The sequence below is a fragment of the Schistocerca serialis genome, chromosome 2 (assembly GCF_023864345.2).
Source record: "Schistocerca serialis cubense isolate TAMUIC-IGC-003099 chromosome 2, iqSchSeri2.2, whole genome shotgun sequence".
Classification (NCBI taxonomy): Eukaryota; Metazoa; Arthropoda; class Insecta; order Orthoptera; family Acrididae; genus Schistocerca; species Schistocerca serialis.
In genome coordinates, this window is record NC_064639.1 from 1,015,873,992 (window position 1) to 1,015,899,830 (window position 25,839).

The 25,839-nt window shown below is 43.2% G+C and overlaps 1 protein-coding gene and 1 non-coding gene across 2 annotated transcripts in view; one reads left to right on the forward strand and one right to left on the reverse strand.

Moving 5' to 3' along the window:
- LOC126456594 (protein lozenge-like) overlaps nt 1–25,839 on the forward strand; it is a 739,855-nt gene that overhangs the window by 362,158 nt on the left and 351,858 nt on the right. The gene's annotated exons all lie outside the window — the stretch shown is intronic.
- On the reverse strand, nt 19,142–19,214 carry Trnav-aac (transfer RNA valine (anticodon AAC)). The gene has a single exon. It is a non-coding gene; the product is annotated as a tRNA-Val (tRNA).

Sequence of the window (25,839 nt, forward strand, 5' to 3'; positions counted from 1 at the left end):
ATGGGGGAATGCTGCCCACTGTCCCAGCCAAAAATTAAAATTGTGTTTGTATGGGTTTTGTGTAGGACTTGTAGAGGGGAGTGAATACATAATAGTTTGAACTGGAACCCATGTCGGAAACGCACCATTTTCGCGCTTCAGGCGTTTGAAATCGTGTTTCCTAAGCAGGTATGCAACCGAGTAGACGTTGTGGGGGGCCGCTTTTTAGGAGATACACTGATTAATTTGACGTCGATTCTACCTCCCTGACCTGGTTCGAGCCTGATTCAGGTATCTGAGTGTTAGAGCAATATGGATGAATACATTTTTGTAGAAGTCACCGACATTAGCCTCCTGAATGGCGAAGCTCACGATACTGGAAAGCCACGCGGAGTGTCCACGTGCTTAGAGACGCTATGTTACGGATTGCGCGGCCCCTCCCGCCGGAGGTTCGAGTTTGTCGACACGGTAGCTCAGCGTGTTCGGTCAGAGGTTTAACTGCCCTCTGTAATAAAAAACTGAGTTAATGGATCAACGACGAACTGAAATTTGTGTCTTGCGACGTCCGCCCCGAGCAGATACAAAGAACCAAAGCAAACAAAATGAGATTAAAAAAAAAAAGTCCTCCCTCGGGCATGGGTGTGTGTAATTCATACACATTTGAACATTTGATAATGGAAAAGATGCTCGTGGTCTTCATCAAGATCGTTCTTCATAATGCCTGACGCAACTGCATAATCTTTTGCCTGAATTACACAACGACTCCGAGAAAGCGGACCTTCACCGTCAAAAGGCACGACCGTGGTGCTCCAAGGAGACGCCGCAGAGCCGAATTGGAAGAGGTCGTGTTGCATCGCGTTAAAGAGAACCCGTCAGCGAGTATAGAAGCAATTTATTTCGCTATTAATGAGCGTAATTGTAAAAAAAAAAAGTGATGTACTGGTCACGCCTAGTCAACTACTTGTAAAAGTGTCGTGTTACCAACATGTTTTCAAACGATTGTAGCACGGGAATGGTGCTTTTCCGAACATATATTCCAGTTCAAAATATTATCTACTCGCTCCTTTCTGTAGGTCCTAGAAGCCTGTAACAGCAGTTTCTGAACACGCTGTATACTCTAGCTGTCAGTTGTGACGTCAGCGGTGCTCACGGCATCGCCATAGATGGGCCCGTACGCCCACTCCACGTTCGAAACGCCAACCTCGAAATCGAGACCGCGGAATCCCCGCCGCGCGTAGCTGTAGACTGCCGTCTCTATTAAGGGTGTTGTCGACGACTTTTATTTCGCTGGCTTCTTCAATTACACAGTCCCAAAAACGATTAGCGCATCCATGACAGAGGTGCGGATAAATTTTAACTGGTGACCGTTTCCCACAGCTTGCTCGGCTAAAGCGTCTTTTTCGTGTCACACCTCTGACGATCCGTCCTGCGTTGTTCTACTGTGGGCGGTGAGAGACAGTGTCAAATCGATCTTCAGGCTTCAGTCAAAACTCCAACAATTTATGAGACCAATTAAAGATGAGGCAGAACTACTGAGGTTTGAGAGATACCCTGCTAGTGCGGCCAATCCTAGACCGCACGAACAGTGCACACTGAAAAACAACATAGGAAGGAGCGTGACAGGTGTTGTCGCCTACGCTACCGCGAGAAATTCGCTCCGCGCATGCACTGAAAAACGGTCACCGGACCAACTTTGGAGATACCTCTAACGTTGCTCGCACTGGAACAGTATAATCAAAGAAGCTATTGAAATAAAAATCATGGACAACGCCTTTAATAGAGAAGGCCACCAACGGCTCAGCGAGGCGTGGAATCCAGGGATCGCGAGGTCTAGGAGTCAGCTTATACAGGGTGGCACATTGATCATGACCGGGCCAAATATCTCACGAAATAAGTGTCAAACGAAAAAACTACAAAGAACGAAACTCGTCTAGCTTGAAGAGGGAAACCAGATGGCGCTACGGTTGGCCTGCTAGATGGCGCTGCCATAGATCAAACGGATGTCAACTGCGTTTTTTTTTTTTTTTTTTTTTTTTTAATAGGAACTTTCATTTTAGTTACATATTCGTGTAGTACGTAAAGAAATATGAATGTTTTAGTTGGACCACTTATTTCGCTTTGTGATAGATGGCGCTGTAATAGTCACAAACGTATGGCTCACAATTTTAGACGCACAGTTGGTGACAGGTAGGGTTTTTAAATTCAAATACAGAACGGAGGTACGTTTGAACATTTTATTTCGGTTGTTCCATTGTGATACATGTACCTTCGTGAACTTTTAATTTCTGAGTACGCATGCTGTTACAGCGTTATTACCTGTAAATACCACATTAATGCAATAAATACTCAAAATGATGTCCGTCAACCTCAATGCATTTGGCAATACGTGTAACGACATTCCTCACAACAACGAGTAGTTCGCCTTCCGTAATGTTCACACATGGATTGACAATGCGCTGAAGCAAGTTCCCAGGTGTTTTCGGTTGGTCACGATAGCAAATATCCCTCAACTTTCCCCACAGAAAGAAATCCGCGGACGTCAGATCCAGTGAACGTGCAGGCCATGGTATGGTGCTTCGACGACCAATCCACCTGTCATGAAATATGCTATTCAATACCGCTTCAACCGCACGCGAGTTATGTGCCGGACATCCATCATGTTGGAAGTACATCGCCATTCTGTCATGCAGTGAAACATCTTGTAGAAACATCAGTAAAACATTACGTAGGAAATCAGTATACATTGCACCATTTAGATTGCCATCGATAAAATGGGGGCCAATTATCCATGCTCCCATAATGCCGCACCATACATTAACTCGCCAAGGTCACTGATGTTCCACTTGTCGCAGCCATCGTGGATTTTCCGTTGCCCAATGGTGCATATTATGCCGGTTTACGTTACCGCTGTTGGTGAATGACACTTCGTCGCTAAATAGAACGCGTGCAAAAAATCTGTCATCATCCCGTAATTTCTCTTGTGACCAGTGGCAGAACTGTACACGACGTACAAAGTCGTCGCCATGCAATTCCTGGTGCATAGAAATATGGTACGGGTGTAATCGATGTTGATGTAGCTTTCTCAACACCGACGTTTTTGAGATTCCCGATTCTCGCGCAGTTTCTCTGCTATTGATGTGCGGATTAGCCGCGACAGCAGCTAAAACACCTACTTGCGCATCATCATTTGTTGCAGGTCGTGGTTGACGTTTCACATGTGGCTGAACACTTCCTGTTTCCTTAAATAATGTAACTATCCGGCGAACGGTCCGGACACTTGGATGATGTCGTCCAGGATACCGAGCAGCATACATAGCACACGCCCGTTGGGCATTTTGATCACAATAGCCGTACATCAACACGATGTCGACCTTTTCCGCAACTGGTAAACGGTCCATTTTAACACGGGTAATGTATCACGAAGCAAATACCGTCCGCACTGGCGGAATGTTACGTGATACCTCGTACTTACACGTTTGTGACTATAACAGCGCCATCTATCACAAAGCGAAAAAAGTGGTCCAACTAAAATATTCATATTTCTTTACGTACTACACGAATATGTAATAAAAATGGGGGTTCCTATTTTTAAAAAACAAGTTGATATCCGTTTGACCGATGGCAGCGCCATCTAGCAGGCCAACCATAGCGCCATCTGGTTTTCCCCTTCAAGCTAGACGAGTTTCGTTCTTTGTAGTTTTTTCGTTTGCTGCTTATTTCGTGAGATATTTGGCCCGGTCACTATCAATGGACCACCCTGTATATGGCGATGCCATGGGCACCAATGACATCGCAGCCGGTAACTACAGTGTATAAGGGCGTACCATCAGCAGTATTCCCGCCACGATACTCTAAAATTTTACAATCAAGAACTGGATTAAAATGTGCTTAGACGTCATCACCCGCAACTATCAACATATGCTGGATCTGCTTGGTACAGTGTGACCACGGACACGATAGCAACGAAGGAGATACTACACAACATTCTTTTAGGACAATTGCTCACATGTAGCCTGCTTTCTTTGTCACTATCAAGTCCAAATTCGGAACTGGATAACAGCTGATCGTTCTTAACACAACGTACTACACGCCACTAATATAGCGGACATTCTCGATCGAGAACAGTGACTACTTTTATTTTATGTACTACTACGTCAGAGTGTCAACTTTAAGGTGCCGGAATTCACATTATGCTTACAAAACCAACACTAGGAAATCAATACGAGACTCAATCATATAGTGAAAAAACAATGTAGTTCCGCGTTCTATCCCTAGACGGGTTAATCGATCGCCATCGGCCAGCATCCTCTGTCAATGGCGTCGTCGGATGTGTAAATGGACATGTGGTCGGCTACCACTCACCCGGACGATGTCGGGTTTCTTCATCTTGGAACCGCCCGCAATCGGTCGAGTAGCTTCTCAATTGGCCATGTCCACCGTATAGTACCAGACGCACCAGATGACTTAGAGATCGTGTCGGATCAGTGAAGATGAAACTCATTCTCATTTCTTACGCGGTAGGCAGCCAAAATCCAGGTAACCGACCCCGTCAGTTCACGGGATGCGGAAATTTCGGTAGACTGCGATCCCGTCATCTGAAGAGAAACGATTTCTCCCGCTTCTAAATACGAAATTTTTTACATTGGCGGACTCGATCGGTCTTCATTGTTGGACAGACCTCTTAACAAATATTGATAAACCATACAAAAGGCCGGCGTTCTAAGAAATTGCAAGGTTTCCGTGGCCGGTAGTCAACGTGTTAAACAAATCGAGCATTTATTAGCGGTACCAGTTTAGTTTCTTATACTGTTCGCTCTTTAACTCTATTTCCATTTATTTACTCTCGTTTTGCTTTTGCCTCACGGGAGAGGTTCTATTTTAGACAACGAAGTAGTGAAACGACGGGAAGTGACTTAGCAGCTCATCAAGAATTTAGCTGCAAAAAGATTTCTGTTTTCAAGAATCCTTATAGTTCTCATGGCGATTTTATTTTTGAAGAAGAGATTTAGTCTGGTTTTTGTTATTTGTGATTCCTCCATACATGCAGAATGGGATATTTCGCATCGCAGTACTTATGTTAGCAGATGGATAAACTTCACGAAGAAACTTCCTACTGACCTAATATAAATTAAAATAAGAAACAACAAGGAAAGTCTACAAGAGAAGAAATCATCCTTAACCAACCGAAAAACGACTATCACATTTTTGTGACATGGTTGACTTAGTGTACTTCTCGATGACGAAAGAGAAGCACTATGCTGGTAATATAAGCAAAGGACGTAGATATTCAGAATTTTTTCGTTCCACTATAAGGAGTGTGACTATCTAAGTCTCTACTACTCCTATAACCAAAATGCAACATCAGCAGGCAGTGAGCGAGTGTGTGTTTCCTTTCCCACCGCCACATTTAAAACGCACAGCAGTACGCTGGAACATTCTACAGCCTCACACATCTTTACAGGAAACAAAGGAAAAAAGGTGCCTCAGTGAAAAACGGCTCATCTACCACTACATTAAGTACGCAGTGTTAATCACGTATGCCTTGTACCTTTACTATTTTGTGATAATTTCAAGATAACGAAACGAGGTTTAAGGCAAATGATAGCAGGCAAAGGGCCATCTAGTTTTATTCTATGTAATACTCTTGCATCACCCGAGATAGTGAATGACGAATATTTCATCTGAGTAGAACTATGTACTGTTTTTAATGCCATTGGAAAGCTCTTCGAAAGACGAATATAAAGATACCAGAATGAAAAATGCTACTACCGTAGCATATATATGTGTATATATATATATATATATATATATATATATATATATATATATATATATATATATATATATATATATATATCCCGGGTAGAATTTGGAATCTAAAAGAAGGGAACTAGCTTTTCGACTTATCTGACAGATTCAAAGATATTTAAATTAAAGCATCTTGACATACTTGCGCTTTTTTAGTTATTACTATTAGCACCCATGCCATGAAAGCAATTCATCGAGTCAAGTAAGGTAACATGATACATAACATATAAGAAACTATCAGCCTCGATTGCGGTAAAGAAACCAACCTTTACCTAGGTTTCAGCCCAAGTAATTGAGCCTTCTTCAAAAGATATATCTGATTCAATAATATGTCTACGAGGGCATGGTATAGAAATAAAACTAAAACAGCCTGAATAGGTATAGTCACATTTTAAAAATGCAGTACAAAGGTACTAAGTCACCACCAAGACGTGAGCTCCCGAGGTCCACCGCACGGCGTCCATGGGGACTTATTACCTATGTACTGCATTTTTAGAAGGTGACTACGCCTATTCAGGCTGTTCTAGTTTTATTTCTAGACCATGCCCTTCTAGACATATTATTGATACAGGTTTATCTTCTGAAGAAGGCTCAATTACTTGGGCTGAAACCCAGGTAAAGGTTGGTTTCATTACCGCAATCGAGGCTGGTAATTTCTTATATATTAGATTATCACGATTGCTGACTGGGCTGCAATGTTAAAAGCACTGTAACGTGATACATGATGTCATGTCGTATAACATGACACATGCTATCATGTTATTCAACATGGTGTTTGTCATGTAGTACAACACGACACAGCGTGTCATTAAAGCTTAGGAGGCATGCATCCCCACTCTGGGATACTCCCTATTACAGATACATCTCCACGCAAAAGCAGTTACATTTGTGTCTGTTTGTTCGTACAACTCTCATCACACGTGTAACATGGGTGGATTTGAGAAAGTTCACTGCGCTAGTGTAGGGTTAACTCGCGGAAAACACGAAGATGTTTTGATTTAAGGTCTTTGTAGCTGCCAGATAAATCGAAAAACTGCTTCCCTTCTTTTACCTCCGTAAGTGTGCCTAGGACACATTCGCCTTCCTTGTGCTACAGTAGTAGCATTTTTCATTCCAGTTCCCAACTTTTACTCTACCATAATTTTGACATTAGACCGCCATATCTTGGCAACTGATGTTGACTTGGGCGATGACTGATCCGGTATGGTTTTTTAATACCTTTAGAACCAACTTGCTTATTTTGTGGCAACGGATAAATCTTTCACAAGACAACACGACGGCAATTAATTACGTGTATTTGCCTGCCTTCTTAAAATATTTGAACCGATTAGCACAAGTTTGAAACACAGAAGTGGTATGCTTAAAAAATCTGACAAAAAACATATATTTGCACATAAAATCCGAATGAAGCTAGATTCTTTAAAGAGGTTTTCAGTTATCGTAAGAACGCAATTTTATTTATTTGATTCGTTTTAAACAATTTCCGCGCATTCAATTCACGTAAGAACGAATTTTAGATGTTACATTTAGCTCAAATTTAAACCATCGTATCTCAATAACAGACAACTGGATTAAAAAAAATGACTTCATCCCTCTGTCTACCTTCAACTGATTGGTATAAGTTTAAAATACGTCTTTTGCGCATAAAGTCCAAACGAAGCACTATTTTTTCAAATGGTTAAAATTTATCTTCGACCTAGGTCTAAGACACCGGTGGACCAAATTTGAACCATGAGTCTCGCTCCAGTGTTATTTAAGGATGACTGTGTTGCACGTAAAGTCCGGACGGTGCACATACAAATGGTGGCCGCAGCTGAGCATTAATTTCAGCCCAATTATAATCTTTTCCAAAAGGAATTAACCAATTCGTACAGTTTGCTAGGACGCCAGCTCCGGTTCGTCGTTGAAATCTGATTAATACACTCAAACATAGCCACAGTAAGACATATGGCTACACAAACGGCCGCTCTTTCGGGCAAAACCAAAACCTCTTCTCCCCAAGTTCCTTTCTCAAATGGGAACTGAGCACCAAGATACCCCTTCCCCTCCAAACCGCGATTCTGTGCGAGCCCTTTTCACGCACATTTATCAAAAATGGTTCGAATGGCTCTGAGCACTATGGGACTTAACATTTGAGGTCCTCAGTCCCCTAGAACTTAGAACTACTTAAACCTAACGACATCACACACATCCATGCCCGAGACAGGATTCGAACCTGCGACTGTAGTGGTCACGTGGTTCCACACTGAAGCGCCTAGAACCGCTCGGCCACACCGGCCGGCACTAACATTTTCGTGACTGATATCCTTATATCGTACATAACTACGAGCATTTGTGACAACCATATAAAGAAACTACCCTTAAATACTTTGTACACAATAGCTTATTAATGTGTGTTATACACACATCATTCACAAAATATACAGTGTGATTATAAAGCCGATGAAACACTTTTAGAAATTCGTAAGAATTCCATAAGTGGGCACATATAACTGAACAAATGACAGAGTACTTGACAGATAAGCTTAATTCTTTTTTAATTTTTACATGCTGCCGGCAAGTTCTTGTGATAAAGCGCCGAGAAGCTCACCATTGGCTGTAGATTCTGAGAATGGCGAACGAGGAGGAGAAAGCATTTTGTATGCTGGAATTTGTTTGTTGCCAATTGCTAGTTATAGTGCAAAGAGCTTTCCGTGGCTAGTTGCGGAAGACATCAACAGTTTACAACAACGTACTGAAGTATTACAAGAAATTCGACGAGGATTGTTGTTCGTGCGATGCAAAATATTCTGGCCAGCCGGATGTGTCAGAACAGACAGCGGACCATGTTAGGGGCGTTACGTTGCGTATCTTACAAATCCAATGCAGAACTGAACATCCCTCAGCCGATGGCGTGGGAAGTCCTTCGTAATCTATTATTAGCAAAGCCGTACAAATGAAGCTACTGCAAGCCAAGAGCAATGACACGAGAAACTGCGCCCTGTGCAATTCTACACTGATAAGCCGAACCGCCCCGAAAATGAAGACTTCGAGAGAAAACTAATCTCCAGTGACGAAGCCACGGTTCGTCTTCCAGAAAAGTTCGACTGACACAAGACACATATGTGGAGGACAAAGAATCCACATGCAACTGTCGATCACGTCTGGTATTGAGAGAATGACAACGTGTTGTGTGCTGTGTCTAACGGACAGTCTGTCGGCCCTTCTTCTTCGCTGAGAAAACTGTCAGTGGTATCACCTTTCTCGAAGTGCTGCAATAGGGGCTCAAGTTTATTACATTCGCACTGAGAATATGTTCAAGGATTCTGCAGCATACAGAAGTTAGGGATATTGGTCAGAATTGGGCTACCGATCAAATGTGTGTAGTGTCGCCGGCCGGAGTGACCCGAGCGGTTCTAGGCGCTATAGTCCGGAACCGCTACAGTCGCAGGTTCGAATCCTGCCTCGGGCATGGATGTGTGTGATGTCCTTAGGTTAGTTAGGTTTAAGTAGTTCTAAGTTCTAGGGGACTAATGACCTCAGAAGTTAAGTCCCATAGTGCTCAGAGCCATTTGAATTTTATTTGTGTCGTGTCACGAAGGTTGGGCACATGGAAGCTTTTGACCACTGTAAAACAAAACCTTGAGAGTTTGTTTTTCGCAGGCTGTATCATTTGTTGCGTTATCCTCGGCCATTTATGAGTACCGATATTTTGAAATGTTCATGGAGTATGTAACTACCGTGTGAAGGTCATCCCCGTACGCGAGCGAGGTCGGCCGTTTACGACAGCGGCGCGCCACGCACTGGACTGGAGCTCGGGTTACCGGCAGGTAGCGGAGCGTGAGACTGGGCGCTGCTGGGGCGGCTGGTGCGTGGTGGAGGGGACTTGCGTCGCGCCCTGTGCCTCTCGTCCCAGCCCGGTCCGGTCCGGCGGGCGCGCATCGGATCCGATCGGCTCGGGTTGTGGCGGAAGAAAGCGATCAGTCGGGTAACTGAAGGCGGGTTATTGGATGTTGGGTAACGCTAGCTGGCAGCCAGCCAGCCAGGCCGTTACGTAAGAGCAGCGCGTCCACCTGCGGAGTCCGTTTGCCGCTCTGCCGCGCGTATCCCCACCGGCCGTTTTCTTTCCTACAGGGTCGACGAGCAAATACCGCATCAGGCCATAAATAACTCCTCATTAACACTCCCACACCACCCGAGAGTGATCGCTGTACTCCAGATTTCCGCGCAAAACTCGGTCAGCCAGAGCTGTCTAAAGCGTCCTCAAATGGTTCAAATGGCTCTGAGCACTATGGGACTCAACAGCTGAGGTCATCAGTCCCCTAGAACTTAGAACTACTTAAACCTAACTAACCTAAGGACATCACACACATCCATGCCCGAGGCAGGACTCGAACCTGCGACCGAAAGCGACCTCACACGGGACGTTTTGCCACGTCGCGATACACGCCAAACGTGGTTTTCATTGTGGTTCGTGCACTCTCTCACCCAAACCTCCAGATGTCAGACACTCGGGAATGGGCGTAATGTTAATTAAAAGTAACAACAGAACTACGGAGCGCAGCAGATGCAAAACTGTGAGTATTCCTCATATGTTGCTTTCGTGGGGAAGTTGGCAGAGCATTAGCATTACTAAGCTTCCCGAGTTCAAAACCCAATGACAGATAATATTTTTACTGTATTTTAAGTGAAATTGTTATATGGGACAATGTATTTATAACATATGTGTGGAGTTAACAGCAACGTTCCATTGGCAGTTTGCTTTCGCTTAGTTTCTTTGAAAGGAGTAAACCTATTGAGTTTCACAGATTGCACAATGAGAACAGAAAAATAAAAAAAAAACTCAATAGCACGTGTGGAAGTGATAGTAATAATATTCTGAAGCGCCAATGAAACGTCCGGCCGCGGTGGTCTCGCGGTTCTAGGCGCTTCAGTCCGGAACCGCGCTGCTGCTACGGTCGCAGGTTCGAATCCTGCCTCGGGCATGGATATGTGTGATGTCCTCTGGTTAATTAGGTTTAAGTAGTTCTAAGCCTAGGAGACTGATGGCCTCAGATGTTAACTCGCATAGTGCTTAGAGCCATTTAAACCATTTTTGAGCCAATGAAACTGATAAACGCAAGGATATTCAAATACAGTGATATGTAAACAGGCAGAACACGCTGAGGTCGGCAACGTCTATATAAGACAACAAGTGTCTGGCGCAGCTGTTAGATCGGTTACTGCTGCTACACTGACAGGTTATCAATATTTAAGTGAGTTTGACCGTGATGTTACAGTCGGCACACGACCGAGGGACAAAGCCTTTCCGAGGTATCGATGAAGCACGACCATTTCACGAGTATACCGTGAATATCAGGAATCCGGTAAAACATCAGATCTCCCGACATCGTTGTGGCCGGAAAAAGATTCTGCAAGAACGGGACAAACGACCACTGGAGAGATTTGCTCAACGTGACAGAAGTGAACTATCCCGCAAATTGCTGCAGATTTCAATGCTGCGCCACCAACAAGTGTGCGAAACATTCGACGAAACATCGTCGATATAAACTTTCGGAGCCGAAAGCGCAGTCGTGTACACTTGATGACTGTACGACACAAAGCTTTACGCCTCTCTTGGGCCCTTCAGCACCGACATTGGACTGTTGATGACTGGAAACATGTTGCCTGGTTAGACAAGCCTCGTTTCATATTGTATCTTGCGGATGAATGTATACGGAGACAACAACATGAATCCATGGACCGTGCATGTCAGCAAGGGACTTTTCAAGCTGATGCAGGCTCTGTAATGGTCTGGGTAGTGTGCAATTGGACTGATATGGACCCCTGATACGTCTAGATACGACTCTGACAGGTGACACGTACGTAAGCATCCTTTCTATCACTTGCATCTGTTCATGTCCATTGTGCAATCCGTCGGACTTGGGCAATTCCAACAGGACAGTGATACTCAACACGTCCAGAATTGATACAGACTAGCTGTTTCTGCGTTTAAACACTTCCGCTGGCCACCAAACTCCCCCGACGTGAACATTATTGAGCATCTCTGGGATTCCTTGCCACTTGCTGTTCAGAAGAGATCTCCACCTCTCGTACTCTTGCGGATTTACGGACAGTCCTGCAAGATTCTTATTAGCCAAGTGTACCAATTTCTTTGGCTTTTCGGTGCAATAATTATTGGTTCAAATGGCTCTGAGCTCTATGGGACTTAACATCTGAGGTCATCAGTCCCCTAGAACTTAGAACTACTTAAACCTAACTAACCTAAGGACATCACACACATCCATGCCCGAGGCAGTATTCGAACCTGCGACCGTAGCAGTCGCGGGGTTCCGGACTGAAGCGCCTAAAGCCGCACGGCCACCGCGGCAATAATTAATAATAAACATAATAATAAGATCAATAATAAGTACAAAAAGTTCATATGACGAAACAAAAACAGACTGCCAAAAGAACATTTATGTTCTTTATATGTCAGGAAAATGTTCTCCTAGATAACACTTCCAAGCTAAACAGTCACCAAAATGGTCAGCAGTGAATTTTGAACTAAAGAACTTTGGTAAGACGACCAAACGCTCTACCTTTTTACCCACGCGATATCTACAACACAGACACTAACACGTATGTTTTTCCTGTGCTCCGTAGCTTTGGTGATACTTTTAATTACTGTTTACGCATTTTCTACTGGACGACAGCACACAGCACGAACTTAATTGGTGTTTTCATGCATACTCTATCGACATGCAACGTTGAGTACCGATCTGATGTCTGAAGGTTTGGGTGTCAGAAAAGAGCCCGTACATCACACGGGACGTGTTCCTCGTAGTGTTTTGCGCTCGAAAGCGGCAGTTGTCTGTTTCAGGAAGTCCCAGGAGGGATGGTCAATACTCAGGCATGTGACAGGAACGATCATGCGAAGCAAAAAATGTATAGGATAAATGGTCTCTAAAATGGATACCTTAACGGCTATGAGCACCTCTTCAGCTTCGATACTCTGAATCAAATCTCTCCTACTGCAAGTTACTTGCTTTCCATTGTTTGAGAAGCGATTGTGTGGACCAATACAAGAAAAAATTGTCTAGTAAACATGGGCACTAACACGCATACCTTAACAGCTATAAGTGCTTGTTCAAAAGAAGAGGAGGAGAACAAGTGCTCATATCTCTTAAGGTATTCGTTTTAGAGTCCATTTTTACTGGACAATTGTTTCTTGTTTTGATCCATACAACCTCTTCTCAAAATGTGGAAAGCAAAGAACTTGCAGTAGGAGGGATTTGTTTCACAGTATCAAAATTGAAGAAGTATTCATAGCTATTAACGTATGCACTTTAGAGCCCATGCTTATTAGACATATTTTGTTTAGAATGATCGTTCCTGTCATGTCCGTGAAACTTGACCATCCCTCCTGGGACATTTTGTATCTAACGCGTGCCGCTTAGTTTGATCATGAAAATGAACGACAATAAAATTGCCACGTTAGCGCAATTAAAGCGCGAATTTGCTTCTTTGTTCATATGCTATCCATGTTGTTCTGTTTGTAGTATACACAATAAAAATTTCAATATCCTTGAACATGGAAAGGCAACAAGAGAAGTTCCGCGCTCAGTGAGCGATATAAATTACAGTAGTTTTCCACATAAGATAAAAATTATTTAACCGTTCTCACTTTTTTGTAAAACCCTGACGGCGTTTGTATTAGATCGATGCAATACTAACTAGCACAATTTATATACCATATAAAATAGATGAGGCTTGAAACAAAGCCAAAAATTTTCTACTGGAAGTAGTGCACGCTCTTTTGTAGATAAAGTAAAAAATCATTTATTTACTGCATTATTATGGTTAAAATTTTAGTACTTCTTGTGTTTGCGTGCGCTTGTGTGTGTGTGTGTGTGTGTGTGTGTGTGTGTGTGTGTGTGTGTGTGTTTATAACGACCCTCATTGTCATTTTTGTTGGGACATCCTGAAGTAGCACTGCTGTAGTTTATAACATATGACTTCAGTGCTGTATTCTGGTAATTACTCACACAAGATAACAAATGTGTTGCGAAATTGTATGTAAGGCATACAGTTGTGTATATTCAGAAAAAGAAATTCCCATGTTATCCGCTTATACCCCTGAGGTTGACGGTGTAAATCCTCGAAAGGCGTTGTGGAAGAAAATAAAAGTGACCCACAAGATAACTGGTTTTCTTTCTATTTCACGCGCTTACTTGTGTAGTAGCCGACGGCGATGTTATTACATTTGGCCTTCCACGACCGTTATCAGAAAACAAGAACAGTAAACAAGTACAGAAGTGACTAAGGAAAGCACTTCGCACTGTGAATGATTTCAAGACAGCTGTGCATATACTATCAGGTGGTTCAGCATGTCCTCTCGAAACATCGCCATAAACACTCACAATAAGCCGACCGATGCGCCCTCACTCCCATAAAATAATTCTGTGGTCGACTAATATCTGCACATGCAAGCCAAAAGGGAATCATCAACATGTGACTCTAGAGCCAATACAATCAGATTTCATTCTATTTCACTGACATACCCCTGCACAAGCTGTGATGGGGCACCATCAACAGCTTCGAACAGAAGATCTAATACCTCTGCTTAATTTTAAATAGCAAGTAGTCCTGCAGAAAAAAAATTTCAGCTTCGCTCGTCTGCAGTACACAAGTTAAATGACAATAACCCGTGAACAAAAGAACTGTGTGGTCCGTCGAGGCAGAAATGGACGTTCTGCAGACCCAGACCCATCACCATGAACTGGCATCGTACTCGTCCCATAAACGACATACACATGGTGGACGAGGCTTGGGTGAATGTCTGGCCGAACTATACTGTCAATGTCCAAAAAACTGAGACCACAGAAGGTTACTCTCTAGAAAAACCTGATGAACACGAAATGTTAGTATGTAGTCAAATACTCTTAAAATCAGCGTCATATCTGCTGCCTCAAATAAGCCTCATATGGGAAGGTAATACGCCCCTACATACTTATGTTTAGATAGTCTCACGAAGAATCCTTTTGTTTTGAATCCCAAAGGCGTGATCATTACTACAGAAAACAGCAGTCTATTGGGTGAGCACCACAGTACCTCCAAATGTTTCACCAGGCTATTTCGTTAGAATAAGTACTTCATTTTGCAATTTGAAAGTCTTAAACTGACCAATAGTTGAAACTTCCTGACAGCTTAAGACTGTGTGCCAGACCGAGACTCGAACTCGGGACCTAGACAAAGGTCCCGAATTCGAGTCTCTGTCCGGCACACAGTTTTAATCTACCAAGAAGTGTCATATCCGCGCACACTCCGCTGCAGAGTGAAAATCTCATTCTGACCAGTAGTTCTAAATAAATTATTAACTTAAATTTAAAAAACTGTAGACAGGGTTGTTGTTGTTTGTTTGGGGGGAAGAGACCAAACAGCGAGGTCATCGGTCTCATCGGATGAGGGAAGGAAGTCGGCCGTGCCCTTTCAGAGGTACCATCCTGGCATTTGCCTGGATCGATTTAGGGAAATCACGGAAAACCTAAATCAGGATGGCCGGACGCGGGATTGAACCGTCGTCCTCCCGAATGCGAGTCCAGTGTGCTAACCACTGCACCACCTCGCTCGGTGTAGACAGAGAGCTGGTAGAGTAATGCGATTGCGACCTTTTAAAAATAACCGTCCTCTAATTCGCATAAAATCTTTTAGGAAAGCTACAGAGTATTCACTTAGTGCTTTGACTACTGCAATACTCGCCTGATACCTTATTGAAGAACAGTTGAAGTGTAACTCAGGACTAACGCTGCAGAGCTACTATCATTAGGAATCCAGCTTTTAATTACTTCTACCATAAAATCCTCTAATCGATGGGGGGGGGGGGGTTCAGTAATAATTCCGCAACAAGAAGACATAGTTATGAACAGCATAATTAACTTTATTGATAATGCATAATGAAATAGAAAAAGCAGAAAAATGTAGCAAATATCGATATTTAAGACAAATGAAGCGCAACTGTATTATTTCCATTTCAATAGGACTGGAAGAGTAAAGACGAAACGAGATCAAGTTGTAAAGACGGAACGAGACGAAGCTGTCCAGGTAGCTCCAGGTCACAAAGAAAATGGTGTAGGTAAATATTTTCTAAAGCGTAAATTACGTACTATGTTGTAACTATGCGAAGTAACGCCTTTATCTAGCCACAATCGTGCAATCTAAAATATGACAACCCAAAACCGTCAAAAATTCACAACTCAACACGATAACAGCGTCGTCTTTGACAAACAACTTGAGTTCTCCGATTGCGCGATGGTTAACATCGCTGTATGACTTCCTGTTATTCCGCCGTGTACTCGTTACGTATCAGAGGGTTCGAAACACTCTGAAACATCGACTCAACCATTCAAACGCCTAAACGCTTCCACTTCATGCCTGCCCATTCTCCCTTGATTCCGCTGGTCGGTCGATCGGTTGATATAATTGTAGGGCTCGCGGCAGCGCCACGTTCGCGGCCCCCAGGAAACGAAATCACAGAGCTTCGGTGCTCTTCTAAAGCCCGAGTTTCTCGACTTGCCCCAGATGCGGAAGAACACGCGAAGCTGCAGCTATGGGCGGTCACAAAAAAAATCATTTCTAAAATTATCCTCTTGACGGAGCAATTTTTTGTTACCGCCGTGTCTTTGTGAGCATTTCGAGCATTTCATCCCGGCCGGCTTCCGTTTCATTTGACTATAATACTCCTATTCAAGAACCAACATGAAAATTAATAGTTGTCAGGGGCCAGCGGCCATCTGTGGATGCGGATAAAACAAAAGTAGTAGCTATTTCGAGAACATCACGCATTAATAATTACTTATATACAAAAAATAAAAAAATATGAGCTCTTTTTCCACCACCTGCGACTGAATTCCTGCTTTCATATGTTGCAACAGCCAGGTAACAAAAATAATGGCAAATGAGAACAGTGGTCACCCGATATTATGTAAATACTGAAAGCCTACTGATTCCCGCAACATTCTTAAATAGGTACGGACCCTTCCTTCAGCCGTAGTTGAATTTCGTCCAGTAAGAAAAATACAAGAATTTCCTCTTTCAGAGCGACTTCAATAGTGAGATGAGTAACTGAAATACGAAATAATACGTAAGGTAGTAAGCTTCTCAGTATCAGCTATCGCTTATGCGCTTTTACAACTTCCCACTGTCAATGACATACGCTGCGTTAACGAAAGCCATGGGATACCTCCCAGTATCGTACCGGACCTCATTTTGCCCGGCGTAGTGCAACAACTCGACGTGATATGGACTCAACAAGTCGGAAGTCCCTTGCATAAATATGAGCCATGCTCCCTCTATAGCCGCCCATAATTGCGAAAGTGTTGCGCTGCCGGATTTTGTGCACGAACTGACCCCTCGATTATGTCCCATAAATGTTCGATGGGATTCATGTCGGGCGATGTGGGTGGCTAAATCATTCGCACGAATTATCCACAATGTTCTTCAAACCAGTCGCAAACAGTTCTGGCCCTGTGACGTGGCATATTGTCATGCATAAATTTCCCATCGGTGTTGGGAACATGAAGACCATGAATGGCTGGAAATGGTCTCCAGCCGAACATAACCAGAGGACGCAATCCATTCCACGTAGGCACAGCCCACACCATTATGGAGCCATGACCAGTTTGCACAGTGTCTTGTTGACAACTTGGTTCCATGGCTTCGATATGATCTCGAGCCCTGGAGAATCCTGCAGGCGATGTCATGACAAATTTCGCCGCACTATCCTAAAGGATAAATTAGCCGTATCTCCCTCATTGATTTCTGCTGTTATTTCACGCAGTGTCGCTTGTCTGTTAGCACTGAAAACTCAATGCAAACGTCGCTGTTCTCGGTCGTTGTCCATTGTGAGAGGTTATGCCTGAAATGTGGTAGTCTCGGCACACTCTCAACACTGTAGATTTCGGGATATCGAATTCCCTAAGGATTTCCGAAATGGAACATCCTATGCGTCTAACTGCACCTAGCATTCCGCGTTCAGAGTCTGCTAATACCGGTCTTGCGACCATAACCATGATGTAAAACCTCACACGACTTAAGATGAGTACGAATGACAACTCCGCCTATGCACTGCCCTTTTATGCTTTGTGTACGCGGTATTACCGCCATCTGTATATGTGCTTATTTGCTATCCCATTACTTCTGTCACCTCGATATACACAAGGTGAACTGACAAACTTGCAGAGGTTGTTCACAGATACCTTCTGAATATTTTGATATAAGGATCGGACAGGCTCCTCCGGCTGGTTACCAAGTTATTGCAGTTGGATTTGTTTCTTGCCCCAGATAGATTTATTTCTGTAATGCACTGAAAATAGTTACAACAGTGCAAATGTCGACGGTAGACATGTGTGTCTTGTTTCCATTCACTCACCGTACCTTCTCTTGACAACAGTAATGTCTTCTTGAACTCGTTGACCTGAAGTTTACATTCAGTACTGATCGGTTCTGTCTGGGGATTCGTTTTCCGCCAGAGTCAGTTCTGCGTTAACAGCGATCCACAGCACTGCTATGAACAGGTTTACCGACAAAGAGTTGGCAGATACGCACCTCGTACCTGGGTTCACTGAATCCAATGGAAAAGCGACCCAACGACGCTATGTTAAGATGTTCCCACACCGACGGCAACCACATCGTACTACAGTGTTTAGTCTGAGAGTTATTGCATTGCTCTGTGTTGAGTGTGATACGTTTTGGCTATTGAATATTACACGCTTCTCCAGGGTTATAAAGGTATTTTTGCAGGAACAAGGGTGACTGACGTAGCAAATCGAATAAATCATTATTGCATTATTACTCTGTGACGAGCCGTCATAGATCGTGGATCCATTATACCAAAACACTCAGAAGCTATCTCTGAAAGTTTACACTTGATTCACTGTATTGTACGAGTTACAATTATGTATCATACCCACCACGTACTTCGGATTTCTATGCATCTAAATCTCCCAGTCAGATGAATAAACAGCTCCCATTAGTACACTGCAGATATTAATTTACTGCACGCAGAAGTTTCTCCGATGTGCATATATGTTTGTACGATGTTTGCAGACTGAATTAGTAAAATATAATTTTTTTTAATATGATAGGTCGGACACAGAAATAACATGTCTTTCCATTCGCATACAACTCTTTACTGTTCTCATGTTATCAGCATTACATAAAACAGTCGTAATTTGTTGTACTATCCGTCATTTTTGGCTTTGTGGCAATACATAAAAGGACGCATACATTTGCTATCTAACTGAAACTGTAATGTCTACAATGGAATTTGGGATCAGCAAGCCAACAGGCGAATTCTTTACCCAACGAGGATCTATCTTCCATTGATTAAAAATTATGTTTCCGCCCGGGATCGAACCGGGGACCTTCCGCGTGTTAGGCGGATGTGATAACCACTACACTACGGAAACACATGGAGCGGTGTTGCTAATTATTTGTATATTATATACGTTTACATTTAGACACAGCATACGCGTTTCAGTTTTAGGTGACTGGTTTCGTTAGGTAACGGTACTATGGGCAACATGTAAACAGCTGCTACATGACCAAGCGAGTTCAGGTTTCGCGAAGCGCTTTAATGTCCATTCCAAGACGTCGGGAGAAACCTTTAGGAAAGACTTGCTTACTGTGACGTCTGAGAGCTATGATCGTAGTTTAGCAGAATAAGTATTGCCAGATGTGACGCACGTCGCATGCCATTACCAGATGCTCGCGTGTTTTTCTGCGTAGTTCACTTAATTATCCTAGGCCCCATCCTGCACTGTTCTTAGAAGTTACGTATTCTAAATCATTCCAAACATGTGCGTTAGGCATCTGCTCATTTTATCTTTCAAATGGACTGCATTTCTGTAGTGAGAATTACTGTAACATCTCAATTATAATACAGACGAACTGCTCACCGACAGTTTTAGCATAAGTGCTTCATTTTGATACTAAGTGGTTTATTAGAAACTATACGTTTTATCATATGTTCCTCTAGTTCAGCTCAGTCATAAGTATCTTGCGACGTCATGTCCGTATCACTCTCGTGGACTTCGCTGCAAAACGGGAAATATTATTCCTTGTCGTACTCATTTTATACAATTATTTGCACTTCATTTGCTCAAGTCCTCTTCCTCACCTTCGTCCTAATTTTTATGTACTGTAAAAATTTGATGTACTGTAAACAGTTCGTATGGTCACATTAACAGAAGCAGACTAGATTTGGTCAGAAGAGCTATGTAGTCATCCGCGTTCGATGTTTGTACCTGTCTGCTTTACTCTGTTATCTTTGTTCTGAAGTTTTCTTTCACTTGCACCATTGATTCTCCAAAACATGAAAACTTCCTTGACTTCATGTTCTTATTCGTAGAAAGTCTAAAGCAGCTTCCGCATGACCATTCTCATCCCGGCTTCCAAACATATAATATTTTGTGGCTAGATTAAATTATTCGAGAATTATAAAACTTTCTTTACTAATTCCTCCTTACATCCCCCAGAACCCTGTGATAGGAATTGTGAAACACTCTGCATATGTAGTATCTGCAGAATTTAATGGACGTGGAGATCCGGGTAACTTTGACGTAAGTTAGAATCGGGCGGATGAGGGATTTGTAGGTGAGGATCATATAACTACCTCTTGCTATCGTTTTTAGGCTTTTGCTTAAGTTATACCTTATGCGAGACTTGAGTTAGTACCGAGCTGTTACTTCCTCCTGAACAGGTGTGCTTTACCACTGCAGGTGTTTCCGTATCCCCTTTGCTAGCGAGTTCAGATGGTTCAAATGGCTCTGAGCCCTATGGGACTTTACATCTGAGGTCATCAGTCCCCTAGACTTAGAACTACTTAAACCTAACTAACCTAAGGACATCACACACATCCATGCCCGAGGCAGGATTCGAACCAGCAGCCCGGTTCCAGACTGAAGCACCTAGAACCGCTCGGCCACAGGGCCGGGTGCAAGCGAGTCTACGGTCGCAGGTTCGAATCCTGCCTCGGGCGTGGATGTGTGTGATGTCCTTAGGTTAGTTAGATTTAAGTAGTTATACGTTCTAGGGGACTGATGACCATAGATGTTAAGTCCCATAGTGCTCAGAGCCATTTGAACCATTTTTTTGCAAGCGAGTGCTAGGCTTGGGAAACTAAGAAGTTTATCACTCTTCCGAAAACTAACAAAAAGCTATTCATCTCGGAAAACTGCCGTCCTGTCTGCCTAATAATACACCTCAGCAAACTTCTCGAACATAATCTTTACCTCTTCCTCTAAGTCCTCTCAGACACCAACATCCTAACAGCCGAGCAGTTTGGTTTCCGGACTGAGCGTTCTACAGCAATCCCTGCGCTTGGCTGAGCATATTTGTCTGGCCAGGACAAATGGAGAACCAACAGGAGCAGTATTCCGATGCATAGAAAAAGGTTCTGATCGCGTCTGTCATGATGATCTCATTTAGAAACCAGGTCAGCTTCGGTGCCCAGAGTGCATAATGATTATCAACTCCTTTATCACGAAGCGGCGCTTCTTTGTAAGAAATAGTATTCGTCCCAGTCAGACACGGCCATCGGAGGCAAGAGCACTACAAGGTGCGCTTCTTGTGCACACTGTTTACACGATCGATATGCCTGAACAGGTCGTCGGTGAAATGGCACTCTACGCCAACGACACTGCGATGCACACTGAGGCGACAAAAGTAGTGGAATACCTCCTAATATCGTGTCGGACCTCCTTTCTTCAGGCGTAATGCAGCAACTCGAAGTTCCATGGTCTCAACAAGTCACTGGAAGTGCCCTGTAGAAATAATGAGCCATGGTGCCTCAAAAGCCGTCGCTAATTGCGGAAATGTTGGCGGTTCAGGATTTTGTGCACAAACTGACCTCTCGATAATCTCCCGCAAGTGTTCGATGGGGTTCATGTCGAGAACGAATAATTTTGGTCCAGTGACATGGACCATTGTCATCCATAAAAATTCTGTCGTTGCTTGGGAACATGAAGTCCACGAATGGCTGCAAATGGTCTCCAAGTAGTCATAGACATTTCCATCCAATGATCGCTTCAGTTTTACCAGAGGACAGCCCACACCACATGGAGCCACCACCAGCCTGCACAGTGCCTTGCTGGCAACTTGGGACCTTGGCTTCGTCGGGTTTGCGCCACGCTCGAACCTTCCCATCACCTCTTACCAGCTGAAATCGGGCCATAGTCTTTCAGTCGTCTAGAGTCCAATCGATATGATCACGAACCCAGGAGAGGCGCTGCCGATGATATCGTGTTGTTAGCAATTGTACTCGCGTCGGCCGTCTTCTGCCATAGCCAATTAACGCCAAATTTCACAATACTGACCTAACGGACAGGTTCGTCGTAACTCCCACATTGATTTCTGCCGTTATTTCACCCAGCGTTGCTCGTCTGTTAGCACTGATAACTCTACGCAACGCCGCTGCTCTCGGTCGTTAAGTGAATATCATCAACCATTGCACGAGAGACAATGCCTGGAATGTAATATTCTCGGCACACTCTCGTCCCTGTGGATCTCGCAATACTGAATTCCCTGACAATTTCCGAAACACAATGTTCAAAAATGGCTCTGAGCACTATGGGACTTAACATCTGAGATCATGTCCCCTAGAACTTAGAACTACTTAAACATAACTAACCTAAGGACATTACATGCCCGAGGCAGGATTCAAACCTGCGACCGTAGCGGTCGCGCAGTTCCAGGCTAAAGCGCCTAGAACCGCTCGGCCACACCGGCCGGCGAAATACAATGTTCCATGCTTCTAGCTACAAGTATCATTCCGCATTCTAAGTCTGTTAATTCTCATTGTGCGGCCATAGTCACGTCGAAAACCTTTTCACATGAGTCACCTAGGTACAAATGACAGATCCGCCAATGCACTGCTCTTTTATACCTCGTGTACGTGATAATACTGCCATCTGTATACGTTCATATGGCTATCCCACGACTTCTGTCACCTCAGTGATCATCCACCGAAACTCACATCCAGGGTGGCATAAAATTACTCACTGTCGCAAAATCTGGAAAATCAAAATTATGCCGACCAAATGCCAATCCATTTACTTCATAACCAAGTACAAACTACCTGAGGCAGCCGGTATTTGCCGTGGCGTAATTTTTTAACATATTTAAGCCTGCATCTGGAACAAACACATAGTCATTGCTCTTATTTCGACTCTACCGTGTCCTTAGGCTTAAGCATAGATTCTAGTGAGCTACTTTGCAGCAGCTCAAATTTCCAGTCGCTGTTCGACTCTGAAACGTAGTCCATGGTGTCAGACATCAACCTTTAGTGAGTTCAAAATCCTTTATCTTCTTTGAGACTTCGGATAGGCTTTGTTTATAAGCACTGTAAGGCTGATTACATTTCTCAATTTTATTCTTATGTGTAACCTCTTGTTCTGCTTTAACAGTCCACTTGCACGATGAATCTCCTCGTAAAGACCGACGAATAACCCCAAGGTCTCTTTCTGGAAAAGTCGGTTTCACATTCCTCTCCACTTATCCAGACCAAAGTATTCCATTGTTTTCTTAAAACACACGACTGCCAGAGCGGTTAGTTTGAAAATGCTACGGTCAACTAATTATCCCTTCAACGTCCACTGCCAGTCTATGGACTGTCATAGTAATTTTATCGTGGACCAGACGTTAAACCCTGTTCTCCTGTCCTCTACTTTCAACATGCTATGTTCTTCGAGTATAAAAGATACGGAAAGAAGGGGAACGCAGGATGAAGTATTATCGAGTGGGCTTTATTCGGATGTATCAGATGGTAGTCGTGGAAGGCAGATACCCGTCGCGTTGGAGATACTGAGCTGAGCAACAATCCCATAAGACCTGCTTCTCGCTGGTCGGAAGGTACCACATTTTTTCCAGCTGCTAAATGGAGTCACTCACATAGTGCGAAACGAGCCAACACTAGGAACCCCGTTATTATACCGGGTGATCAAAAAGTCAGTATAAATTTGAAAACTGAATGAATCACGGAATAATGTAGATAGAGAGGTACAAATTGACACACATGCTTGGAATGACATGGGGTTTTATTAGAACCAAAAAAATACAAACGTTCAAAAAATGTCCGACAGATGGCGCTTCATCTGATCAGAATAGCAATAATTAGAATAATATAGTAAGACAAAGCAAAGATGATGTTCTTTCCAGGAAATGCTCAATATGTCCACCATCATTCGCCAACAATAGCTGTAGTCGAAGAATAATGTTGTGAACAGCACTGTAAAGCATGTCCGGAGTTATGGTGAGGCATTGGCGTCGCATATTATCTTTTAGCATCCCTAGAGATGTCGGTCGATCACGATACACTTGCGACTTCAGGTAACCCCAAAGCCAATAATCGCACGGACTGAGGTCTGGGGACCTGGGAAGCCAAGCATGACGAAAGTGGCGGCTGAGCACACGATCATCACCAAACGACGCGCGCAAGAGATCTTTCACGCGTCCAGCAATAATTTTTTTTGTTCTAATAAAGCCCCATGTCATTCCAAGCATGTGTGTCAATTTTTACCTCTATATCTACATTATTCCGTGGTTTATTAAGTTTTCAAATTTATACTGACTTTTTGATCACCCGGTACATCTTTGCGGAGCCAAAAGCGCTGCGAGTGACGTTTCCCCACTGGGGCCGGTATAATAATTTTTGGCCGCCTATCTGTAAGATTTCGTTACGCACAGCTAATTGGAAATTTCAGGTAGTCGATTTCCAGCTCTCGCATTCGCCTGGTCACCAAAGGAAAACTCCAGAAAATCTTGGTCAGACTCCACTGCCACACGATTGTATTCCACCATGGAAACAAAGACACTGCAACTAACGTTTCATCGTTGGCGCCAGTGTAATCTCTGGCCACAGTGGGCTGTACCACAGTCTAACATGTGGCTGTATCTTAGATCATAGATGATATAGACCTTGTGCCCCGTCATTATTTTGAAACCAACATGTCCTTCGGCTGACTAGTGACTGCAACCATTTGCAGACGACTTCTGGAATACTGTTAAAGTTATCTTAATTGTAATAATTTCGGTAAGTGTTTCTTTATTGTAGTGGTGGAATCTTGTGCAGCATTTGGTCGCAGTGAAAGATATGAGAAAGGAAGTAATATTCCGTTGCACAGGTAAAGCTGTTTTAAGAATACAACAAAATTTGCGAATACATTCTGTTATTAAAGTTAGCATGTATGTTGCTACCCAGTTCTAAAATGCTATGAATTATGAATATTCTGATACAGCAGAACATTAATACCTAATACATTACAAGTGTCTCCACCTTAACCAAACTTTACTGACAGATTATGTATTTTATCTTCATATTGTTTCGTTATCTGTATTGCATTAAAAGTAAGTCATAAATATAAACTTTCATTTTGTGTAAAACCAAACATCATGGATGGACTTGGACATCATTTCTTATAAAAGCAAACATTTAACTACATTGTTCATAAGAAAGCCGGCCGATGTGGCCGTGTGGCTCTAGGCGCCTCAATCTGGAACCGCGTGACCACTACGGTCGCAGGTTCGAATCCTGCCTCGGGCATGGATGTTTGTGATGTCCTTAGGTTAGTCAGGTTTAAGTAGTTCTAAGTTCTAGGGGACTGATGACCATAGATGTTAAGTCCCATAGTGCTCAGAGCCATTTGAACCATTTTTTTTCATCAGAAAACTAAATACTTGCTGCCAAACCGATATTTAGTGTTCTGTTTTGTGGAAGCGTTGAACTAAATGACTCACACTGCAATAAAATCAGAAATTCCCTTAACAACTGTAATTCTGTCGTGTATAAGAAGATAAAAAGTTAACGCAATGTTTCAATCTCTTTGTTATGGTTTCACCTGCCCAAATGTAAAAACGCTACCATCGCATTTATATTGAGAATTTCAGAGAAACTGGGTAAACTGTACTAATACATGTGTAATACAAATACAAGTCGTTCAGTTGTTAATAGCAGTGCTTGATTTGAGCTATAAATGAGAAAAATTGTAACTGTCGGCTCCACTTCGCATGGTTGCATAATGACGGAAGGTCGTCTGT